The following is a 25025-nucleotide window of genomic DNA, read 5'->3' on the forward strand; positions in this document are numbered from 1 at the left end:
AAATGTTCAGTGTGGGTCCCAGAGGTTGGACCCCCCATGATCATACACTTCTCATATATCCTTAGCATAGGCACTTCCCCACAGATCCATGAAAATCGCTATTATAATTCTCCCCTGCTGTTTGCTAATCAGCACAGACCGCTCCGATGGGCGTCTCATGTCTGCGCTCAGCGCCTCATCTCTCCGTGTAGTTGCCAACCCTCCTGTCTTTTGATGGATGTGGAAGATGTCTCACAGCGCTGAAAATCTCAACTCTGTGCAGTTGAAGGCGACACCCTGCAACACCCATCAGACCTGTCTGTGCCGAGAAGATAAGGGGCGTATCTCGATTGCCAACTGTCCAGAAATTACAGAACAGGCCGTAAAAATAGGGCACTTTTTTGGCCTGTCTGGAAAAAAATTGTAAGGTGTCTGTGATTTCTTTGAAGCTGAAGAAACTTATGCAGATTATTAAGACTGTAATTATCACCATTTTAGAGTGAATAAAGAAGCACTTTGTAGCGCTATAGCATGGAAACATGAAATATATGAAATCTGAATTGCATTACTGCACTAAAAAATAAGAAAAATTGAGAATTCTCAGCTCAAATTGGCCAATTCATGTGTACCCAGTAGACACAATAAGGCGATTCTCATTGCTGGGACCTGCCAAATGTGAATGCTCTTAGGCTGAAGCCTACATTTATATGGGAAGGTATGATCCTGCTATAATTAAAAACGCCTGAGGCTGATGGTGGAGTGCTCAGTCAGAGACCCTATGTATACAAATATCAAGACTGACCGTCACTTCCTACACCAGATGTGAACAGGGTAGCCATTTCCTAGCAACGAGAATTGCCTTATCGTGGCTTCCGGGTACACGTGAATTGACCAAATTATGGACTAAGTATTCTCAATTTTTCTAATTTTCTAGAGCAGTAATGCAATTCACATTTCATATATTTCATGTTTTCATGCTATAGTGATACAGTGCGCTACTTTATTTGCTGGTTCTATATGAAGATAGCTACTCTTAGTAAGCACTTGTACACACCTCTATACACCTGTTTTCTGTTTGGAAGTGACGGTCAGTCTTTTCATATTCATTTTACACTGAATGAAGCGGATGTCTTCATCTCAGAATCACGGCTGTCGGCATGTATAAATTATGATCATAATATTTATTATGGTTTTTCAGTGTGTAAATAAAAAAATATTGTCTGTCAGTAATGTCTTGATAAGCTGTCCATGAAAAATAAAAAGTCACATTGGCAACTCTGGGGCTTATACACACACCAAAGGCTGGAGAAATGTGTAAGAGGGCTTAAAAGTGCTGCTTTACGTTTATATGGGGAAACCTTAATGACAGATCCCTTTATGTGTGTAGTAGTGACGAGTGTATGTGCTCGGATAAGGCGTCACCAGACCACGCTCGGGTGCTAGCCGTGTGTCTTCAGCATGCTTGGATAAGGCGATATCAGACTACGCTCGTGTGCTAGCTGAGTGTCTTCAGCGTGCTCAGATAAGTCATTATCAGACTACGCTCCTGTGCTAGCCGAGTGTCTTCAGCGTGCTCAGATAAGTCATTATCAGACCACGCTCGGGTGCTAGCCGAGTGTCTTCAGCGTGCTCGATAAATATGTTTGAGTCCCCTGTTATGACCCCAATGGCGAGGGTCTCAGAGGAACGTGGAAGTCTGCAGAGTACAAAAATCCAGCTCATAGGGCAGTGGTAACTGGGTTGACCATATATCTACTCCTAACGCCAACACTAGAAGTAGCCGGGGATCATTCCTACGTTGATTCTAGATGACACGCGCCAGCCGGAGAATCTAGCTACCCCTAGTAGAGGAAAACAAAGACCTTTCTTGCCTCCAGAGAAGGGGACCCCAAAGCTGGATAGAAGCCCCCCACAAATAATGACGGTTAGGTAAGAGGAAATGACAAACACAGAAATGAACCAGGTTTAGCACAGAGAGGCCCGCTTACTGATAGCAGAATAAAGAAAGGTAACTTATATGGTCAACAAAAACCCTATCAAAATCCACACTGGAAATTCAAGAACCCCCGAACCGTCTAACGGTCCGGGGGGAGAACACCAGGCCCCCTAGAGCTTCCAGCAAAGGTCAGGATATAGATTTGGAACAAGCTGGACAAAAATACAAAACCAAAACAAATAGCAAAAGGCAAAAGGCAGACTTAGCTGATATAACTGGAACCAGGATCAGTAGACAAGAGCACAGCAGACTAGCTCTGATAACTACGTTGCCAGGCATTGAACTGAAGGTCCAGGGAGCTTATATAGCAACACCCCTAACTAACGACCCAGGTGCGGATAAAAGGAATGACAGAAAAACCAGAGTCAAAAAACTAGTAACCACTAGAGGGAGCAAAAAGCAAATTCACAACAGTACCCCCCCCTTAGTGAGGGGTCACCGAACCCTCACCACGACCACCAGGGCGATCAGGATGAGCGGCATGAAAGGCACGAACTAAATCGGCCGCATGAACATCAGAGGCGACCACCCAGGAATTATCCTCCTGACCATAGCCCTTCCACTTGACCAGGTACTGAAGCCTCCGCCTGGAGAGGCGAGAATCCAAGATCTTCTCCACGACGTACTCCAACTCGCCCTCAACCAACACCGGAGCAGGAGGCTCAGCAGAAGGAACTACAGGCACAATGTACCGCCGCAACAAGGACCTATGAAATACATTGTGAATAGCAAACGACACAGGAAGATCCAGACGAAAAGATACAGGATTAAGGATTTCCAATATCTTGTAAGGCCCAATAAAACGAGGTTTAAATTTGGGAGAGGAGACCTTCATAGGAACAAAGCGGGAAGAAAGCCATACCAAATCCCCAACGCGTAGTCGGGGACCCACACCGCGGCGGCGGTTGGCAAAGCGCTGAGCCTTCTCCTGTGACAACTTCAAGTTGTCCACCACATGATTCCAGATCTGCTGCAACCTATCCACCACAGAATCCACCCCAGGACAGTCAGAAGGCTCCACATGACCCGAAGAAAAGCGAGGATGGAAACCAGAGTTGCAGAAAAAAGGCGAAACCAAGGTGGCGGAACTAGCCCGATTATTAAGGGCAAACTCAGCCAACGGCAAGAATGTCACCCAATCGTCCTGATCAGCAGAGACAAAACACCTCAAATAAGCCTCCAAAGTCTGATTGGTTTGCTCCGTCTGTCCATTAGTCTGAGGATGGAAAGCAGACGAAAACGACAAATCAATGCCCATCCTACTACAAAAGGATCGCCAGAACCTGGAAACGAACTGGGATCCTCTGTCTGACACAATATTCTCAGGGATGCCGTGCAAACGAACCACGTTCTGGAAAAACACAGGAACCAGATCGGAAGAGGAAGGCAGCTTAGGCAAAGGAACCAAATGGACCATCTTGGAGAAGCGATCACATATCACCCAGATAACGGACATGCCCTGAGATAGCGGAAGATCAGAAATGAAATCCATGGAGATATGTGTCCAAGGTCTCTTCGGGACAGGCAAGGGCAAGAGCAAACCGCTGGCACGAGAACAGCAAGGCTTAGCTCGAGCACAAGTCCCACAGGACTGCACAAATGACCGCACATCCCTTGACAAGGAAGGCCACCAAAAGGACCTGGCCACCAGATCTCTGGTGCCAAAAATTCCCGGGTGACCTGCCAACACCGAGGAATGAACCTCGGAAATGACTCTGCTGGTCCACTTATCCGGGACAAACAGTCTGTCAGGTGGACAAGACTCAGGCCTATCAGCCTGAAATCTCTGCAACACACGTCGCAGATCCGGAGAAATAGCTGACAAGATAACTCCATCTTTAAGAATACCAACAGGATCAGCGACTCCAGGAGCATCAGGCACAAAGCTCCTAGAAAGAGCATCGGCCTTCACATTCTTTGAACCTGGTAAATACGAGACAACAAAATCAAAGCGGGAGAAAAACAATGACCAGCGGGCCTGTCTCGGATTAAGGCGTTTAGCAGACTCGAGATACATCAGATTTTTGTGATCAGTCAAGACCACCACACGATGCTTAGCACCCTCGAGCCAATGACGCCACTCCTCAAATGCCCATTTCATGGCCAACAACTCCCGATTGCCCACATCATAATTTCGCTCGGCAGGCGAAAACTTCCTAGAGAAAAAGGCACAAGGTTTCATAACAGAGCAACCAGGGCCTCTCTGCGACAAAACGGCCCCTGCCCCAATCTCCGAAGCATCCACCTCAACCTGAAAGGGAAGTGAGACGTCAGGCTGGCACAAAACAGGCGCCGAAGTAAACCGGCGTTTCAACTCCTGGAAAGCCTCCACGGCAGCAGGAGCCCAGTTAGCTACATCGGAGCCCTTCTTGGTCATATCCGTCAAAGGTTTCACAATGCTAGAAAAATTAGCGATAAAACGACGGTAGAAGTTAGCGAAGCCCAAGAACTTCTGAAGACTCTTAACTGACGAGGGCTGAGTCCAATCAAGAATAGCTCGGACCTTGACTGGGTCCATCTCCACAGCAGAAGGGGAAAAAATGAACCCCAAAAAGGGAACCTTCTGTACACCAAAGAGACACTTTGAGCCCTTGACAAACAAAGAATTTTCACGCAAAATTTTAAAGACCAACCTGACCTGCTCCACATGCGAATCCCAATTATCAGAAAAAACCAAAATATCATCCAGATAAACAATCAAAAATTTATCCAGATACTTCCGGAAAATGTCATGCATAAAGGACTGAAAAACTGAAGGCGCATTGGAGAGCCCAAAGGGCATCACCAAGTACTCAAAATGACCTTCGGGCGTATTGAATGCGGTTTTCCATTCATCTCCTTGCTTAATGCGCACAAGGTTGTACGCACCACGAAGGTCTATCTTGGTGAACCACTTGGCACCCTTAATCCGGGCAAACAAGTCAGACAACAGCGGTAAAGGATACTGAAATTTGACAGTGATCTTATTTAAAAGCCGATAATCAATACAAGGTCTCAAAGATCCGTCCTTTTTTGCCACAAAAAAGAATCCCGCACCAAGAGGGGAAGAAGACGGACGAATATGTCCTTTCTCCAGAGACTCCTTGATATATGAACGCATAGCGGTATGTTCAGGTACCGACAGATTAAACAGTCTTCCCTTAGGAAATTTACTGCCCGGGATCAAATCTATAGCACAGTCACAGTCCCTATGAGGAGGCAGTGCACTGGACTCAGACTCACTGAAGACATCCTGATAATCAGACAAATACTCCGGAACTTCCGAAGGCGTAGAAGAAGCAATAGACACAGGCAGGGAATCCCCATGAATACCACGACAGCCCCAACTTGAGACTGACATAGCCTTCCAGTCCAGGACTGGATTATGGGTCTGTAACCATGGCAGCCCTAAAACAACCAAATCATGCATTTTATGTAAAACCAGGAAACGTATCACCTCGCGGTGTTCAGGAGTCATGCACATGGTAACCTGTGTCCAATACTGCGGTTTATTTGCTGCCAATGGTGTAGCATCAATACCCCTAAGAGGAATAGGATTTTCTAATGGTTCAAGAGTAAAACCACAGCGCTTAGCAAATGAGAGATCCATGAGACTCAGGGCAGCACCTGAATCTACAAACGCCATGACAGGATAAGATGACAGTGAGCAAATCAAAGTTACAGACAGAATAAATTTAGGTTGCAAATTACCAACGGTGACAGGACTAACAACCTTAGCTATACGTTTAGAGCATGCTGAGATAACATGTGTAGAATCACCACAGTAGTAGCACAAGCCATTCCGGCGTCTATGAATTTTCCGCTCATTTCTAGTAAGGATTCTATCACATTGCATTAAATCAGGTGTCTGTTCAGACAACACCATGAGGGAATTTGCGGTTTTTCTATCACATTGCACCGAATTAGGTGTCTGTTCAGACAACACCATGAGGGAATTTGCGGTTTTGCGCTCCCGCAACCGCCGGTCAATTTGAATAGCCAGTGCCATAGTATCATTCAGACCTGTGGGAATGGGAAAACCCACCATAACATTCTTAATGGCTTCAGAAAGGCCATTTCTAAAATTAGCGGCCAGTGCACACTCGTTCCAATGTGTCAGCACGGACCATTTCCGAAATTTTTGGCAATACACTTCAGCCTCGTCCTGCCCCTGAGACATAGCCAGCAAGGCCTTTTCTGCCTGAATCTCAAGATTGGGTTCCTCATAAAGTAAACCGAGCGCCAGAAAAAACGCATCAAGATCAGCCAATGCCGGATCTCCTGGCGCCAGCGAAAAAGCCCAATCCTGAGGGTCGCCCCGTAAGAACGAAATAACAATTTTTACTTGCTGAGCAGAATCTCCAGATGAACAGGGTCTCAGGGACAAAAACAATTTACAATTATTCACGAAATTCCTAAACTTAAACCTGTCTCCGGAAAACAGTTCAGGAATCGGTATTTTAGGTTCTGACCTAGGATTTCTGATAACATAGTCTTGTATGCCCTGCACACGAGTAGCCAGCTGGTCCACACTTGTAATCAAGGTCTGGACATTCATGTCTGCAGCAAGCATAGCCACTCTGAGGTAAAGGGGAAGAAGAAAAAAAAAAAAACTCAGAATCTTCTTTCTTATAATCCCTCTTCTGCAATGCATTAAACATTTAATACTGGCCTGGCAAACTGTTATGACCCCAATGGCGAGGGTCTCAGAGGAACGTGGAAGTCTGCAGAGTACAAAAATCCAGCTCATAGGGCAGTGGTAACTGGGTTGACCATATATCTACTCCTAACGCCAACACTAGAAGTAGCCGGGGATCATTCCTACGTTGATTCTAGATGACACGCGCCAGCCGGAGAATCTAGCTACCCCTAGTAGAGGAAAACAAAGACCTTTCTTGCCTCCAGAGAAGGGGACCCCAAAGCTGGATAGAAGCCCCCCACAAATAATGACGGTTAGGTAAGAGGAAATGACAAACACAGAAATGAACCAGGTTTAGCACAGAGAGGCCCGCTTACTGATAGCAGAATAAAGAAAGGTAACTTATATGGTCAACAAAAACCCTATCAAAATCCACACTGGAAATTCAAGAACCCCCGAACCGTCTAACGGTCCGGGGGGAGAACACCAGGCCCCCTAGAGCTTCCAGCAAAGGTCAGGATATAGATTTGGAACAAGCTGGACAAAAATACAAAACCAAAACAAATAGCAAAAGGCAAAAGGCAGACTTAGCTGATATAACTGGAACCAGGATCAGTAGACAAGAGCACAGCAGACTAGCTCTGATAACTACGTTGCCAGGCATTGAACTGAAGGTCCAGGGAGCTTATATAGCAACACCCCTAACTAACGACCCAGGTGCGGATAAAAGGAATGACAGAAAAACCAGAGTCAAAAAACTAGTAACCACTAGAGGGAGCAAAAAGCAAATTCACAACAGTCCCCGCAGCTGCATGTCTCGTGGCCGTTAGACAGCTGCAACGCATGAGGGGATTCCCTAACAAACAGGCAATCCCTGCTTGTGCCACGGCTAACATCTGAGACATGCAGGTGCAGGGACTCAAAGGTATTTTTTGGGCACATCGAAGTTAGGCTGGGTTCACACTAGCGTTTGAGTACGCAGTGTAGGGTGTTATGATCCGGTGACCCTGGAGCCACATGAGACGTTCTCTGGAGTAGGTGGTACCTGTACTGACCGCAATCCCTGAACTGACACGGCAACTAGAAGTAGCCGTGGGGTGTACCTAACACGTCCTAGACACCTCGACACAGCCGGAGGACTAAATACCCCTATAGATGGAAATGGGAATTCTATATTGCCTCAAAGCAGAACCCCAAAGGATAGGCAGCCCCCCACAAATATTGACTGTAAGTATAAGAGGAAGGACATACGCAGGCAGAAAGCAGAATTTAGCAAAAGAGGCACTTCTAGCTAAATAGAAAAGGATAGGACAGAATTCTAAGCGGTCAGTATTAAAACCCTAAAAATATCCACAGCAGAAAATACAAAATATACTACATCTAACTAAAGACATAGAATGTATATCTGCCTCTCCAGAGAATCCAGCATGACTGAAAAATCAAAACAAAGTCTAAGCTGGACAAAAACACAATGGATTGCACTGAGATGTAAAGCACACTACATATGTGCTACAGAGACAAAAAAACAGAAATTATCTTAGCTGAATTGACAGCAGGGCATGAGGAGCCAGACAGAGATGCAATCCCTCCAAGTACAATGGACAACTGGCAGGGAATCATGGATCCTGCACACCTAAATACCTAGTAGAGCTGCAATCAGCAGAAACACCTGCCCAGGATTACAAACAAGAGACAACTGCACTACCACCAAGAACCACCGGAGGGAGCCCAAGAGCAGAATTCACAACAGTACCCCCCCCTTGAAGAGGGGTCACCGAACCCTCACCAGAGCCCCCAGGCCAATCAGGACGAGCCAGATGAAAGACACGGACCAAATCAGCAGCATGGACATCAGAGGCAAAAACCCAAGAATTATCCTCCTGGCCATAACCCTTCCATTTGACCAGATACTGTAGCTTCCGCCTCGAAAAATAAGAATCCAAAATCTTCTCAACCACATACTCCAACTCCCCATCAACCAACACAGGGGCAAGAGGATCAACAAAGGGAACAACGGGTACCACATATTTCCGCAACAAAGATCTATGGAAGACATTATGGATAGCAAAAGAGGCCGGAAGCGCCAATCGAAAAGACACCGGATAATAATCTCAGAAATCCTATAAGGACCAATAAACCGAGGCTTAAACTTAGGGGAAGAAACCTTCATAGGAACATGACGGGAAGACAACCAGACCAGATCCCCAACACGAAGCCGGGAACCAACACCCCGACGACGGTTAGCAAAACGTTGAGCCTTCTCCTGAGACAACACCAAATTGTCTACCACATGAGTCCAAATCTGCTGCAACCTGTCAACCACAGAATCCACACCAGGACAATCAGAAGGCTCAACCTGCCCCGAAGAAAAACGAGGATGAAAACCAAAATTACAAAAGAAGGGTGAAACGAAGGTAGCCGAACTAGCCCGATTATTAAGGGCAAACTCGGCCAATGGCAAGAAAGCCACCCAATCATCCTGATCAGCAGACACAAAGCATCTCAAATAAGTTTCCAAAGTCTGATTAGTTCGCTCGGTTTGGCCATTTGTCTGAGGATGAAATGCAGAAGAAAAAGACAAATCAATGCCCAGCCTAGCACAAAAGGCCCGGCAAAACCTAGAAACAAACTGGGAACCTCTGTCGGACACAATATTCTCCGGAATACCATGCAAACGAACCACATGCTGAAAACACAATGGAACCAAATCAGAAGAGGAAGGCAATTTAGGCAAAAGCACCAAATGAACCATCTTGGAGAACCGGTCACAAACCACCCAGATAACCGACATCCTCTGGGAAACCGGAAGATCTGAAATAAAATCCATAGAAATATGCGTCCAGGGCCTCTCAGGGACCGGCAAAGGCAAAAGCAACCCACTAGCACGAGAACAACAAGGCTTGGCCCGCGCACAAGTCCCACAGGACTGCACAAAAGAACGCACATCACGCGACAAAGAAGGCCACCAAAAGGACCTACCAACCAAATCTCTGGTACCAAAAATACCAGGATGGCCAGCCAACACTGAACAATGAACCTCAGAAATCACTCTACTAGTCCATCTATCAGGAACAAACAGTTTCCCCAGTGGACAGCGGTCAGGTTTGTCAGCCTGAAATTCCTGAAGAACCCATCGTAAATCAGGGGAAATGGCAGAAAGGACCACCCCTTCCTTCAGAATGCCGACCGGTTCAAGGACCTCAGGAGAATCAGGCAAAAAACTCCTAGAGAGGGCATCAGCCTTAATATTCTTAGAACCAGGAAGATACGAGACCACGAAATCAAAATGGGAGAAAAACAGGGACCATCGAGCCTGTCTAGGATTCAACCGTTTGGCAGACTCGAGGTACATCAGATTTTTATGATCGGACAAGACCACAATACGGTGCTTGGCTCCCTCAAGCCAATGTCGCCACTCCTCAAACGCCCACTTCATAGCCAACAACTCCCGATTGCCGACATCATAATTGCGTTCAGCAGGCGAAAACTTATGGGAAAAGAAGGCACAAGGCTTCATCAAGGAACCATCAGAATTCCTCTGAGACAAAACGGCCCCTGCCCCAATCTCAGAAGCGTCAACCTCAACCTGAAACGGAAGAGAAACATCTGGTTGACGCAACATCGGGGCAGAAGTAAATCGGCGTTTAAGCTCCTGAAAGGCAGAGACAGCTGCAGAGGACCAATTCGTCACATCAGCGCCCTTCTTTGTCAAATCGGTCAGGGGTTTAACCGCACTGGAGAAGTTAGCAATGAAACGGCGATAAAAATTAGCAAAGCCCAAAAATTTCTGAAGGCTCTTCATGGAAGTGGGCTGAATCCAATCATAAATGGCCTGAACCTTAACCGGATCCATCTCCATAGATGAGGGAGAAAAAAATGAAGCTCAAAAAGGAAACCTTCTGCACTCCAAAGAGACACTTAGACCCCTTCACAAATAAATTATTATCACGAAGGATCTGAAATACCATCCTGACCTGTTTCACATGAGACTCCCAATCATCGGAAAAAATCAAGATGTCATCCAAATATACAATCATGAATTTATCAAGATAATTCCGGAAGATATCATGCATGAAGGACTGAAAAACAGATGGAGCATTAGAGAGCCCGAATGGCATCACAAGGTATTCAAAATGGCCTTCGGGCGTATTGAACGCAGTTTTCCATTCATCACCCTGCTTAATACGAACTAGATTATATGCCCCTCGAAGGTCAATCTTAGTAAACCAACTAGCCCCCTTTATCCTAGCAAACAAATCGGAAAGCAAAGGCAAGGGGTATTGAAACTTGACCGTGATCTTATTCAAGAGGCGATAATCAATACAGGGTCTCAAGGAGCCATCCTTCTTAGCAACAAAAAAGAATCCCGCTCCCAACGGCGAAGAAGATGGTCGAATATGCCCTTTCTCCAAAGACTCTTTAACGTAACTCGGCATGGCGGCATGTTCTGGCACAGACAGGTTGAAAAGTCAGCCCTTAGGAAACTTACAGCCAGGAATCAAGTCAATAGCACAATCACAGTCCCTATGCGGTGGAAGGGAACTGGACTTGGGCTCGTCGAATACATCCTGAAAATCAGACAAAAACTCAGGAATTTCAGAAGAGGAGGAAGAGGAGATTGACATCAAAGGAACGTCATTATGAATCCCCTGACATCCCCAAATAGTCACAGACATAGATTTCCAATCCAACACCGGATTATGTACCTGCAACCATGGAAAACCCAGCACAATAGCATCATGCAAATTATGCAACCCCAGAAAACGACAATCTTCCTGATGGGCCGGCGCCATACACATGGTCACCTGTGTCCAAAACTGGGGTTTATTTTTAGCCAAAGGTGTAGCATCAATGCCCCTTAAAGGAATAGGGTTCTGCAAAGACTGCAAGGGGAAACCACAACGCTTGGCAAATTCAAAGTCCATTAAGTTCAAAGTGGCGCCTGAATCCACAAACGCCATGACAGAAAATGACGACAATGAGCAGATCAAGGTCACAGATAACAGAAATTTAGGTTGTACAGTACTGATGGTAACTGAACTAGCGATTCTCTTTGTACGCTTAGGGCAGACTGAAATGACATGAGAAGCATCGCCACAGTAAAAACACAACCTATTCTGACATCTGAATCCTTGTTGTTCCGCTCTAAACAGAATCCTATCACACTGCATAGGCTCAGGTATCTGCTCAGAGGACAACGCCACAGTGCGCACAGTTCTGCGCTCCCACAAGCGCAGATCAATCTGAATGGCCAGAGACATAGAATCACTCAGACCAACAGGCGTGGGAAACCCCACCATAACATCTTTAACAGATTCAGAAAGACCCTTTCTGAAAATTGCCGCCAAAGCATCCTCATTCCATTTAGTCAGCACAGACCATTTTCTAAATTTCTGACAATACAATTCTGCCGCTTCTTGACCCTGAGACAGGGCCAACAAGGTCTTCTCCGCATGATCCACAGAATTTGGTTCATCATCATCATATAATAACCCTAGAGCCTGAAAAAAGGCGTCTACATTAAGCAAGGCCGAATTCCCAGATTCCAGGGAAAATGCCCAATCCTGAGGATCGCCACGCAGCAGGGAGATGATAATTTTAACCTGCTGAATGGGATCACCAGAGGAACGAGGTTTCAGAGCAAAAAACAGTTTACAGTTGTTTTTAAAACTCAAAAATTTGGACCTGTCCCCAAAAAAACAAATCAGGAGTAGGAATCCTAGGCTCTAAAACCGGAGACTGAACAATATAATCTGAAATACCTTGTACCCTAGCAGCAAGCTGGTCTACACGAGAAACTAATCCCTGAACATCCATGTTAGCACTAAACTTCTCAGTCACCCAGAGGAAAAGAGGGAAGGAAAGACAAAACAGGCTACAGAAAAAAAATGGCTCAACACCTTTCTTCCCTTCTTCGGAGATGCATTTAACTCATTGTCGGCCAGTTGTACTGTTATGATCCGGTGACCCTGGAGCCACATGAGACGTTCTCTGGAGTAGGTGGTACCTGTACTGACCGCAATCCCTGAACTGACACCGCAACTTGAAGTAGCCGTGGGGTGTACCTAACACGTCCTAGACACCTCGACACAGCCGGAGGACTAAATACCCCTATAGATGGAAATGGGAATTCTATCTTGCCTCAGAGCAGAATCCCAAAGGATAGGCAGCCCCCCACAAATATTGACTGTGAGTATAAGAGGAAGGACATACGCAGGCAGAAAGCAGAATTTAGCAAAAGAGGCACTTCTAGCTAAATAGAAAAGGATAGGACAGAATTCTAAACGGTCAGTATTAAAACCCTAAAAATATCCACAGCAGAAAATACAAAATATACTACATCTAACTAAAGACATAGAATGTATATCTGCCTCTCCAGAGAATCCAGCATGACTGAAAAATCAAAACAAAGTCTAAGCTGGACAAAAACACAATGGATTGCACTGAGATGTAAAGCACACTACATATGTGCTACAGAGACAAAAAAACAGAACTTATCTTAGCTGAATTGACAGCAGGGCATGAGGAGCCAGACAGAGATGCAATCCCTCCAAGTACAATGGACAACTGGCAGGGAATCATGGATCCTGCACACCTAAATACCTAGTAGAGCTGCAATCAGCAGAAACACCTGCCCAGGATTACAACCCAGAGACAACTGCACTACCACAAAGAACCACCGGAGGGAGCCCAAGAGCAGAATTCACAACAGTAGGGCTGCGTACTTCTTTTCTTCAGATCCGCATCCGTCCTGCGTACCTATATTTAACAAAGTGTACACAGGGACATGTGTTGTACGCAGATGCGTCCCCGTGCGTCGTTTTGACGTGCCTGCGTTACGCGTGCAGCGCCCCAGAGTCCTGGTCGTTGCAGTAATGTCATTATTCCACCAGGGGGAGTGATATTACGTCTTAAGGTAATAAAGGAGTTCATCTTTCCAGGTATCACAAACCATACACCACACTTCACACTCCAATCCACCAGGGGGAGCTACGCTCCTATCTAGTAGGGCACTCTTCACAGAAGGGTAAAACTGGTGGTTTGGATAGAAAGTTAGAGAGACGCTGACTGGGCTTTGCCCAGGCAACACCTGTCAGGCAGACAGGGGGAAAGGAGAAACATCGGAGCTGCAGAGGGTCCCTGTCAGGGGTGGGATCCTGACAAGAGGCCTAGCGAGATAGAAAGTTACGGAGCTGCGCCTGCCCCACGTGCGGCAGCATCCTAAGGAAGGACATGAAGAGAACTGTGTTGTAGAAAGTGAGAAACGAAGTCACAGCACAAGGAGAAAAACACCGGGAGGAGTTCGGCGCTGAAATAGGCTGCCTCCTTCTGAGGCGCGTAGCCGGTGGCCGGAACATCGAGGGAGTAATTGACTCTACGCATTACTCCAGAGACCGGCAGGACAGTCAATTCCAAGTTGGCTGCCCGACCTTAATACCTAAGAAGACACAGTGGCAAATTGTGGGGGTCGGGGCGTCTCTAGGGTCCCTATAAACAAGCCTCAGGCCATCAGTCATACGGGTTTGTCCTATCCGCACCATCTGGGGGACAGAGAGGAAGAAATAACATCTAGAACAGCTACGAAAGTTGTGAGGACCTTACCGAGTTGCTCAGCAGGGAGGTACTACAACACACAGGCGCTAGTAGGAAGGCTACCGATTTCCACCTGGATAAGGGGACTCTGGATTTGCCTTCAGACCAGCCGGACTCTGCCTACCCTGTGGTCTGTACCCTGGACTGTGGATGCTGAAGCATCAAGTAAAGGTAAAGAGACTGCAACCTTGTGTCCTCGTTATTCACTGCGCCTTGCATCATCCACCATCACCACCTACACCTCTGGGAAGCCCTAGGGATATACTTCACCTGTGGGAAGGTATACCATCTTGCTGCCATAACACCACCCCAGCGGACCCCTAAGCAGCGTCGGTCACCCTGACCAAATACCACAGGTGGCGTCACGAACACTTCCCCTTTTAATACGGACGTCCCTAGGGCCACGGACCGGGTCAGCCACTGTGACATCCCCATCGAGAACTGAAGGGCCCGGTACCGAGTTCCCCTAGCCCTGGGGGGCGATCCACGTGGGCATGTCAAAACAACGCACGGGGACGCATCCGCAGACAACACATGCCCTGTGTACACAATGTTAAATATAGGTACGCAAGACGGATGCGGATCTGAAGGAAAGAAGTACGCAGCCCTACACTGCGTACTCAAACACAGCCTTAGCACACAAGCATGCTGATAACACCTAACAGACCAGACAGCCGGACCTCTGTCCACATTGCTGGGGATTCATCACCTATGGTTCCTGACCGCAAAAACAGCGCTCTCTGCTGGTCAGCACCGTGAACTGCATGCAACACCACGTCCTAAGGGCGAGAAGCCAACATAACGAAGAAAGGGGTGCAGACACCATGATTCAGGCACTTCTCACACATCAGTCTCTAGCCTATGTAATACAGCATTTATAGTAACACAGAGCAGCAGGGCACAGCCATCAGCAGGAGAGAGATAAGCGAGGGCCTCTGTACCACGCTGCTGCAGCCTCAGCACAGCCCGACCCCAGTACTGGTCCCTAAAACTAGCCCCCCTCCTCCAGCCAGGAAATCATGGCTCTTACATCACCCTCGGTAGCAGCTCCCAGGAAACGTCTCTGCATCTACAGGGACTTAGGAGAAAGGACCTTAGTGATGTCATGACCATGTGATCAGTCACATGAAGGGAGGAGAAGGGCAGAGAGTGAGGTGTCAGCATCTCCAGCTCCATCATGCCGGAGGACGATGTGTGCAGAGACTCCCATACACTGACACAGAGCCAGAGGACAATGTGTGTAGAGACCCCCATACACTGACACAGAACCAGAGGACAATGTGTGCAGAGACCCCCCCATACACTGACGCAGAGCAGGAGGACAATGTGCAGAGGCCCCCATACACTGACACAGAGTCGGAGGACAATGTGTGCAGAGACCGCCATACACTGACACAGAGCAGGAGGACAATGACACAGAGCAGGAGGACAATGACACAGAGCCGGAGGACAATGTGTGCAGAGACCCCCATACACTGACACAGAGCAGGAGGACAATGACACAGAACCAGAGGACAATGTGTGCAGAGACCCCCCCATACACTGACACAGAGCCGGAGGACAATGACACAGAGCCGGAGGACAATGTGTGCAGAGACCCCCATACACTGACACAGAACCAGAGGACAATGTGCAGAGACCCCCATACACTGACACAGAGCTGAGGACAATGTCTGCAGAGACCCCCATACACTGACACACACCCGGAGGACAACATGTGCAGAGACCCCCATACACTGACAGAGCCACAGGACAATGTGTAGAGACCCCCATACACTGACACAAATCCGGAGGACAACATTTGCAGAGACCCCCATACACTGACACAGAGGCAGAGGACAATGTGTGCAAAGACCCCCATACACTGACACAGAGATGGAGGACAGTGTCTGCAGAGACCCCCATACACTGACACAGAGCCAGAGGACGATGTGTGCAGAGACCCCCCCATACACTGACACAGAACCAGAGTACAATGTGTGCAGAGACCCCCCATACACTGACACAAAGCTGGAGGACAATGTGTGCTAAGAACCCCGTATACTAAGCCGGAGGTCAGTGTTTGCAGAGACACCCATAGGGCTCATTTCCACTGGCGAGAAAAACGGACGAGTGCAATCCGATAAAAAATCGGATTGCACTCGGACCAATGTTATTCAATAGGTGTCTTTTCATTTGCGATTTTTTTTCTCTGCCGAAATCGGACTGAGAAAAAAATCGCAGCATGCTGCGATTTGCTGCAAGTCTCGGACGAGACTCGCCAATGCAAGTCAATGGGTGAGAGAAAAAAATCGCACAGCACTCGCACCATGCGAGTTCTGTCCGATTTTTACGCACCGGTGTCCTTTGAAAAGCCGGCAATTCAGCGCGGTGTACAGTAAAATCACACTGACAGGTTAGAATAGACTAGATATATACACATAGAATGTGTATATATACATATATATATGTCAGTCAGACACCTATATATGTATATTTATATTTAATGCAGCGCTAGATAGCATAAAAGCCGCTAATTCAATTGCCGGCTTTTGCTCTCTCCTTCACAAACCCGACATGATATGAGACATGGTTTACATACAGTAAACCATCTCATATCCCCTTTTTTTTGCATATTCCACACTACTAATGTTAGCAGTGTGTATGTGCAAAATTTGGCCGCTGTAGCTGCTCAAATAAAGGGTTAAATGGCGGAAAAAATTGGCGTGGGCTCCCGCGCAATATTCTCCGCCAGAGTGGTAAAGCCAGTGACTGAGGGCAGATATTAATAGCCAGGAGAGGGTCCGTGGTTATTGGCCCCCCGTGGCTAAAAACATCTGCCCCCAGCCACCCCAGAAAAGGCACATCTGGAAGATGCGCCTATTCTGGCACTTGGCCACTCTCTTCCCACTCCCTGTAGCGGTGGGATATGTGGGTAATGAAGGGTTAATGCCACCTTGCTATTGTAAGGTGACATTAAGCCAGATTAATAATGGAGAGGCGTCAATGATGACACCTATCCATTATTAATCCAATTGTTTGAAAGGGTTAAAAAAACACACACACACATGATTTAAAAGTATTTTAATGAAATAAACACAGCGGTTGTTTTAATATTTTATTGCTGACCCTCGCTTGGCAAAACAATAAATGCACAAGATACATACCCTCTGTTGAACCGTCACGTCCCACGAAGTAATCCATCTGAAGGGGTTAAAATAATTTACAAGCAGGAGCCCTGCAAAGGCAGCTGTGCTCGTGCTTGTAATTCCCCGGAGAATGAAGGAAATGTAGGTCATTGACCTACATTTCCTTCAGTCGCGGTGATGCGCCCCCTGGTGGATGTCCTCATATGACCTGGAGCGTGGGAAAAAGTTCCCAGGCTGCAGTTCATGAGAACATCCAGCAGGGGCGCATCACCGCGACTCAATGTAAGTATAGATCACTGCTTTCCTTTCAGCACCCGGGGGATTACAGGCACGAGCGAGTGGTTTATCGCAGCTCGTGCCTGTAATATTAGTTAACCCCTTCAGATGGATTACCGCGTGGGACGTGATTGGACATCAGAAGGTATGTATATTGTGTGTTTATTATTTTGCCAAGCGAGGGTGTTGCTGATGGATTGAGAGAGCAATAAATTATTAAAACAACCTGTTTGTTTCTTTCATTAAAATACTTTTTAATCGTGTGTGTGTGTGTGTTTTTTAACCCTTTCAGACAATTGGATTAATAATGGATAGGTGTCATCATTGACGCCTCTCCATTATTAATCCGGCTTAATGTCACCTTACAATAGCAAGGTGGCATTAACCCTTCATTACCCCATATCCCACCGCTACAGGGAGTGGGAAGAGAGTGGCCAAGTGCCAGAATAGGCGCATCTTCCAGATGTGCCTTTTCTGAGGTGGCTGGGGGCAGATGTTTTTAGCCACGGGGGGGCAATAACCATGGACCCTCTCCTGGCTATTAATATCTGCCGTCAGTCACTGGCTTTACCACTCTGGCGGAGAAAATTGCGCGGGAGCCCACGCCAATTTTTTCCGCCATTTAACCCTTTATTTTAGCAGCTACAGCGCCGAAATTTTGCACATACACACTACTGACATTAGTAGTGTGGAATATGCAAAAAAATGGGGATATGAGATGGTTTACTGTATGTAAACCATGTTTCATATCCTGTCGGGTTTGTGAAGGAGAAGGAAAAAGCCGGCAATTGAATTAGAGGCTTTTAAGCTATCTAGCGCTGCATTAAATATAAATATACATATATAGGTGTCTCACTGACATGTATATATGTATATATACACATTCTATGTGCATATATCTACTCTATTCTAACCTGTCAGTGTGATTTTACTGTACACGGCGCTGAATTGCCGGCTTTTCAAAGGACACTGGTGCGTAAAAATCGGACAGCAATACGGATGTCATACTGTTGTCATACGGATGATGCGATTAAAAATCGCATTGCACTCGCATGACACTCGCATGACAATCGCATACGTTACATCCGTTTTTTTGGTCCAGATTACGGACCGCTTTGTCTCTCGCCAGTGGAAATGTACCCATACACTGACACACAGCCGGAGGACAACATGTGTAGAGACCCCAATACACTGACACAGAGCCAGAGGACGGACAAACCCCAGTTCATAATATCTGGCCTGTAGGTAACTATTTTTATCAGCAAACTGGTGTTAATAACTTGGCTAAGACACTGCAAAAAAATTAAAATGGAGGACTGAAATGAAACAATTTTGAGTGCACTGATATGTGATCTGTGTGACGGACAAACCCCAGTTTAAAACAGCTGGATTTTTAGCGCTATAATATGGAAAGGACCTGGCTGTATTCTGCACTGCCAATAAGCAAATGGAGCAGAAAAGTGGTGTTCTCTGGATTGTTTAAAGCAAATAATCAGGATTACGGTCCACAAAAAATTATTCCTGGCCCCCGATATATGAGACTATGTATACAAATATCTGTAGTAGGCAGCAGCAGACAGAACTAGAATGCACCCTCTTAACCCCTTCACCCCCAAGGGTGGTTTGCACGTTAATGACCGGGCCAATTTTTACAATTCTGACCACTGTCCCTTTATGAGGTTATAACTCTGGAACGCTTCAACGGATCTTGGCGATTCTGACATTGTTTTCTCGTGACATACTGTACTTCATGATAGTGGTAAAATTTCTTCGATATAATTTGCGTTTATTTGTGAAAAAAAAACGAATATTTGGCGAAAATTTTGAAAATTTTGCAATTTTCCAACTTTGAATTTTTATGCCCTTAAATCACAGACATATGTCACGCAAAATACTTAATAAGTAACATTTCCCACATGTCTACTTTACATCAGCACAATTTTGGAACCAACATTTTTTTTGTGACGGAGTTATAAGGGTTAAAAGTTGACCAGCAATTTCTCATTTTTACAACACCATTTTTTTTTAGGGACCACATCTCATTTGAAGTCATTTTGAGGGGTCTATATGATAGAAAATACCCAAGTGTGACACCATTCTAAAAACTGCACCCCTCAAGGTACTCAAAACCACTTTCAAGAAGTTTATTAACCCTTCAGGTGTTTCACAGGAATTTTTGGAATGTTTAAATAAAAATGAACATTTAACTTTTTTTCACACAAAATTTATTTCAGCTCCAATTTGTTTTATTTTACCAAGGGTAACAGGAGAAAATAGACCCCAAAATGTGTTGTACAATTTGTCCTGAGTACGCTGATACCCCATATGTGGGGGTAAACCACTGTTTGTGCGCATGGCAGAGCTCGGAAGGAAAGGAGCGCCATTTGACTTTTCAATGCAAAATTGACTGGAATTGAGATGGGACGCAATGTTGCATTTGGAGAGCCCCTGATGTGCCTAAATATTGAAACCCCCCACAAGTGACACCATTTTGGAAAGTAGACCCCCTAGGGATCTTATCTAGATGTGTGGTGAGCACTTTGACTCAACAAGTGCTTCACAGAAGTTTATAATGCAGAGCCGTAAAAATAAAAAATCATATTTTTTCACAAAAATGATCTTTTCGCCCCCAATTTTTTATTTTCCCAAGGGTAAGAGAAGAAATTGGACCCCTAAAATTGTTGTGCAATTTGTCCTGAGTACGCTGATACCCCATATGTGGGTGTAAACCATTGTTTGGGCGCAGGGCAGAGCTCGGAAGGGAAGGAGCGCCATTTGACTTTTCAATGCAAAATTGACTGGAATTGAGATGGGACGCCATGTTGCATTTGGAGAGCCCCTGATGTGCCTAAACATTGAAACCCCCCACAAGTGACACCATTTTAGAAAGTAGACCCCTTAAGGAACTTATCTAGATGTGTGTTGAGCACTTTGACCCAACAAGTGCTTCACAGAAGTTTATAATGCAGAGCCGTAAAAATAAAAAATCATATTTTTTCACAAAAATGATCTTTTCGCCCCCATTTTTTTATTTCCCCAAGGGTAAGAGAAGAAATTAGACCACAAAAGTTGTTGTGCAATTTGTCCTGAGTACGACGATACCCCATATGTGGGGGTAAACCACTGTTTGGGCGCATAGCAGAGCTCGGAAGGGAAGGAGCGCTATTTTACTTTTCAATGCAAAATTGACTGGAATTAAGATGGGATGCCATGTTGCGTTTGGAGAGCGCCTGATGTGCCTAAACATTAAAAACCCCCACAAGTGACACCATTTTGGAAAGTAGACCCCCTAAGGAACTTATCTAGATGTGTTTTGAGAGCTTTGAACCCCCAAGTGTTTCACTACAGTTTATAACGCAGAGCCGTGAAAATAAAAATTCTTTTTTTTTCACAAAAATGATTTTTTAGCCCCCAGTTTTGTATTTTCACAAGGGTAGCAGGATAAATTGGACCCCAAAAGTTGTTGTCCAATTTGTCCTGAGTACGCTGATACCCATTATGTGGGGGGAACCACTGTTTGGGCGCATGACAGAGCTCGGAAGGGAAGGAGCGCCATGTGGAATGCAGACTTAAATGGATTGGTCTGCAGGCGTCACGTTGCATTTGCAGAGCCCCTGATGTACCCAAACAGTACAAACCCCCCACATGTGACCCCATATTGGAAACTAGACCCCCCAAGGAACTTATCTAGATGTGTTGTGAGAGCTTTGAACCCCCTAGTGTTTCACTACAGTTTATAACGCAGAGCCGTGAAAATAAAAATTCCTTTTTTTTTTTCACAAAAATGATTTTTAGCCCCCAGTTTTGTATTTTCCCAAGGGTATCAGGATAAATTGGACCCCAAAAGTTGTTGTCCAATTTGTCCTGAGTACGCTGATACCCCATATGTGGGGGGGAACCACTGTTTGGGCGCATGACAGAGCTCGGAATGGAAGGAGCGCCATTTGGAATGCAGACTTAAATGGATTGGTCTGCAGGCGTCACGTTGCATTTGCAGAGCCCCTGATGTACCCAAACAGTACAAACCTCCCACAAGTGACCCCATATTGGAAACTAGACCCCCCAAGGAACTTATCTAGATGTGTTGTGAGAACTTTGAACCCCCAAGTGTTTCACTACAGTTTATAACGCAGAGCCGTGAAAATAAAAAAATCTTTTTTTTCCCACAAAACTTATTTTTTGGCCCCCAGTTTTGTATTTTCCCAAGGGTAGCAGGAGAAATTGGACCCCAACAGATGATGTCCAATTTGTCCTGAGTACGCTGATACCCCATATGTTGGGGTAAACCCCTGTTTGGGCACACGGGAGAGCTCTGAAGGGAAGGAGCACTGTTTTCCTTTTTCAACGCAGAATTGGCTGGAATTCAGATCGGATGCCATGTCCCGTTTGGAGAGCCCCTGATGTGCCTAAACAGTGGAAACCCCCCAATTATAACTGAAACCCTAATCCAAACACACCCCTTACCCTAATCCCAACAGTAACCCTAACCACTCCTCTAACCCAGACACACCCAACCCTATTCCCAACCGTAAATGTAATCCAAACCCTAACCCTATCTTTAGCCCCAACCCTAACTGTAGCCCCAACCTAGCCCCAACCCTAGCCCTAACCCTAGCAATAACCCTAGCCCTATCACTAGCCCTATCACTAGCCCTAACACTAGCCGTAACACTAGCCCTAACCCTAACCCTAGCCCTAACCCTAGCCCCAACCCTAGCCCTAACCCTAGCCCTAACCCTAACCCTAGCCCCAACCCTAGCCCTAACCCTAACCCTAGCCCTAACCCTAGCCCCAACCCTAGCCCTAACCCTAGCCCTAACCCTAGCCCTAACCCTAGCCCTAACTCTAGTCCTAACTCTAGCCCTAACCCTAACCCTAATGGGAAAATGGAAATAAATACATTTTTTAATTTTTTTATTTTTCCCTAACTAAGGGGGTGATGAAGGGGGGTTTGATTTACTTTTATAGCGGGTTTTTTAGCGGATTTTTATGATTGGCAGCCGTCACACTCTGAAAGACGCTTTTCATTGCAAAAAATATTTTTTGCGTTACCACATTTTGAGAACTGTAATTTTTCCATATTTGAGTCCACAGAGTCATGTGAGATCTTGTTTTTTGCGGGACGAGTTGACATTTTTATTGGTATCATTTTCGGACACGTGACATTTTTTGATCGCTTTTTATTCCGATTTTTGTGAGGCAGAGTGATCAAAAACCAGCTATTCATGAATTTCTTTTGGGGGAGGCGTTTATACCGTTCCGCGTTTGGTAAAATTGATAAAGCAGTTTTATTCGTCGGGTCAGTACGATTACAGCGATATCTCATTTATATCATTTTTTTTATGTTTTGGCGCTTTTATACGATAAAAACTATTTTATAGAAAAAATAATTATTTTGGTATCGCTTTATTCTCAGGACTATAACTTTTTTTTTTTTTGCTGATGATGCTGTATGGTGGCTTGTTTTTTGCGGGACAAGATGACGTTTTCAGCGGTACCATGGTTATTTATATCAGTCTTTTTGATCGCGTGTTATTCCACTTTTTGTTCGGCGGTATGATAATAAAGCGTTGTTTTTTGCCTCGTTTTTTTTTTTTTTCTTACGGTGTTTACTGAAGGGGTTAACTAGTGGGGCAGTTTTATAGGTTGGGTCGTTACGGACACGGCGATACTAAATATGTGTACTTTTGTTTTTTTTATTTTATTTAGCTAAAGAAATGTATTTATGGGAATAATATATATATTTTTTTCTTTATTTAGGATATTTTTTTTTTTTTTTACACACATGTGGGGAATTTTTTTTTTACTTTTTCACTTTGTCCCAGGGGGGGACATCACAGATCATTGATCTGACAGTGTGCACAGCACTCTTGTCAGATCGACGATCTGCTGTGCAGGGCTGCAGGCTTACCAGCGCCTGCTCTGAGCAGGCGCTCGGTAAGCCACCTCCCTCCCTGCAGGACCCGGATGCCGCGGCCATCTTGGATCCGGGACCTGCGGCGAGGAGGGAGGTAGGAGACCCTCGAAGCAACGCGATCACATCGCGTTGCTCCGGGGGTCTCAGGGAAGCCCGCAGGGAGCCCCCTCCCTGCGCGATGCTTCCTTATACCGCCGGTACACCGCGATCATGTTTAATCGCGGTGTGCCGGGGGTTAATGTGCCGGGGGCGGTCCGTGACCGCTCCTGGCACATAGTGCCGGATGTCAGCTGCGATATGCAGCTGACACCCGGCCGCGATCGGCCACGCTCCCCCCGTGAGCGCGGCCGATCGCGTATGACGTACTATCCCGTCGTTGGTCATATGGGCCCACCCCACCTCGACGGGATAGTACGTCAGATGTCAGAAAGGGGTTAATATATGCACTGAAGTCTGCCACATACACTCCCTGACTGCCTAGCAGTGATATCTATGCATCCACAGTCCAGGGCACCAGATCACAGGGCAGGCAGAGTCCGGCTGGTTTGGAGGCAAGCCCAGAGTCCCCTTGTCCAGGTGGAAATCAGTAGCCTTCCCTTGCGCTGCAGTGTTGTAGTTCCTTACTGCCTAAGGCTTCACATAAGGTCCTCACAGATGTAATGTCTATCTCTCTGTCCCCCATATAGGATAGGACAAACCCGTATGACTGGTGGTTTGAGGCTGTTTATAAGGACTCCAGCACGCCCCGGCCTCCATAGGTTGCCACCGTGCCTCCTGGGTGTAGGGCTGACAGGTAACTTGCAATTAGCTGTCCTGCCGGTCTCTGGAGCAAAGCATAAAGGTCCTTACTCCCTAGGTGTTCCGGCTACCGGGATTATGCGCCTCAGAAGGAGACAGCCTGTGCAGGGCTGGTCCCCTTCTGGTATCCTCTCCTTTGCTTTGCTTTCCTTGCACACTCTCTGCAATATGTTCAGCTTTCTATCTGTCTGTTTCCTGGGAGCTGCAGCACTTTAGGCCACAGGGCTCCTCTCCTTCCTTTGCCTCTGTCTCCCTGACAGGACCTGAACTGACTGAACTCTTTTTCCCTCCAGATCAGGATGTTTTATAGGGTAGTTCACATAAAACAGGCTTAGAGCTCCCCCTTCTGGTCTGGAGTGTGAACATGTTGCATGCATTGTGTAACTGACAAAGAGATCTCCTTCATTGCCTCCAAACGTAACATCACTCTCCCTGAGAGGAAAGCAATACCACTGCAATGACCAGGACCCTGGGGCGCCGCACAACCCCAGAAATACTCGGCGAGCTCCGAGCAGAGCGAGCGCATCGATGCTCTGGTGAGCACCGAGTACTGGTGAGAATGCTCGCTCATCACTAGTTACTATGACCACCACAAAATGACTACGTGGGATACAGCAGGCTGTTTCACATTTAGCAACAGAAAAAATTATACCTTTTTTTCATGTGCCTTAGGCCTGCAGACAGTTTTATTTCACCACAGCACTAAATGACAAGGTGGGA

The 25025-nt window shown here is 46.2% G+C and overlaps 1 protein-coding gene across 2 annotated transcripts in view; it reads right to left on the reverse strand.

Moving 5' to 3' along the window:
* Positions 1–15289, reverse strand: part of PDE4DIP (phosphodiesterase 4D interacting protein) — a 1987893-nt gene extending 1972604 nt beyond the window's left edge. For both annotated transcript variants that reach the window (XM_077276217.1, XM_077276216.1), the window contains exon 1: positions 15217–15289. The gene's annotated coding sequence lies outside the window, so the exon portion shown is untranslated. The remainder of the gene's footprint in view (positions 1–15216) is intronic.
* Between the last annotated feature and the right edge of the window lie 9736 nt (positions 15290–25025).

Source organism: Ranitomeya variabilis, chromosome 8, assembly GCF_051348905.1.
Source record: "Ranitomeya variabilis isolate aRanVar5 chromosome 8, aRanVar5.hap1, whole genome shotgun sequence".
Lineage (NCBI taxonomy): Eukaryota > Metazoa > Chordata > Amphibia > Anura > Dendrobatidae > Ranitomeya > Ranitomeya variabilis.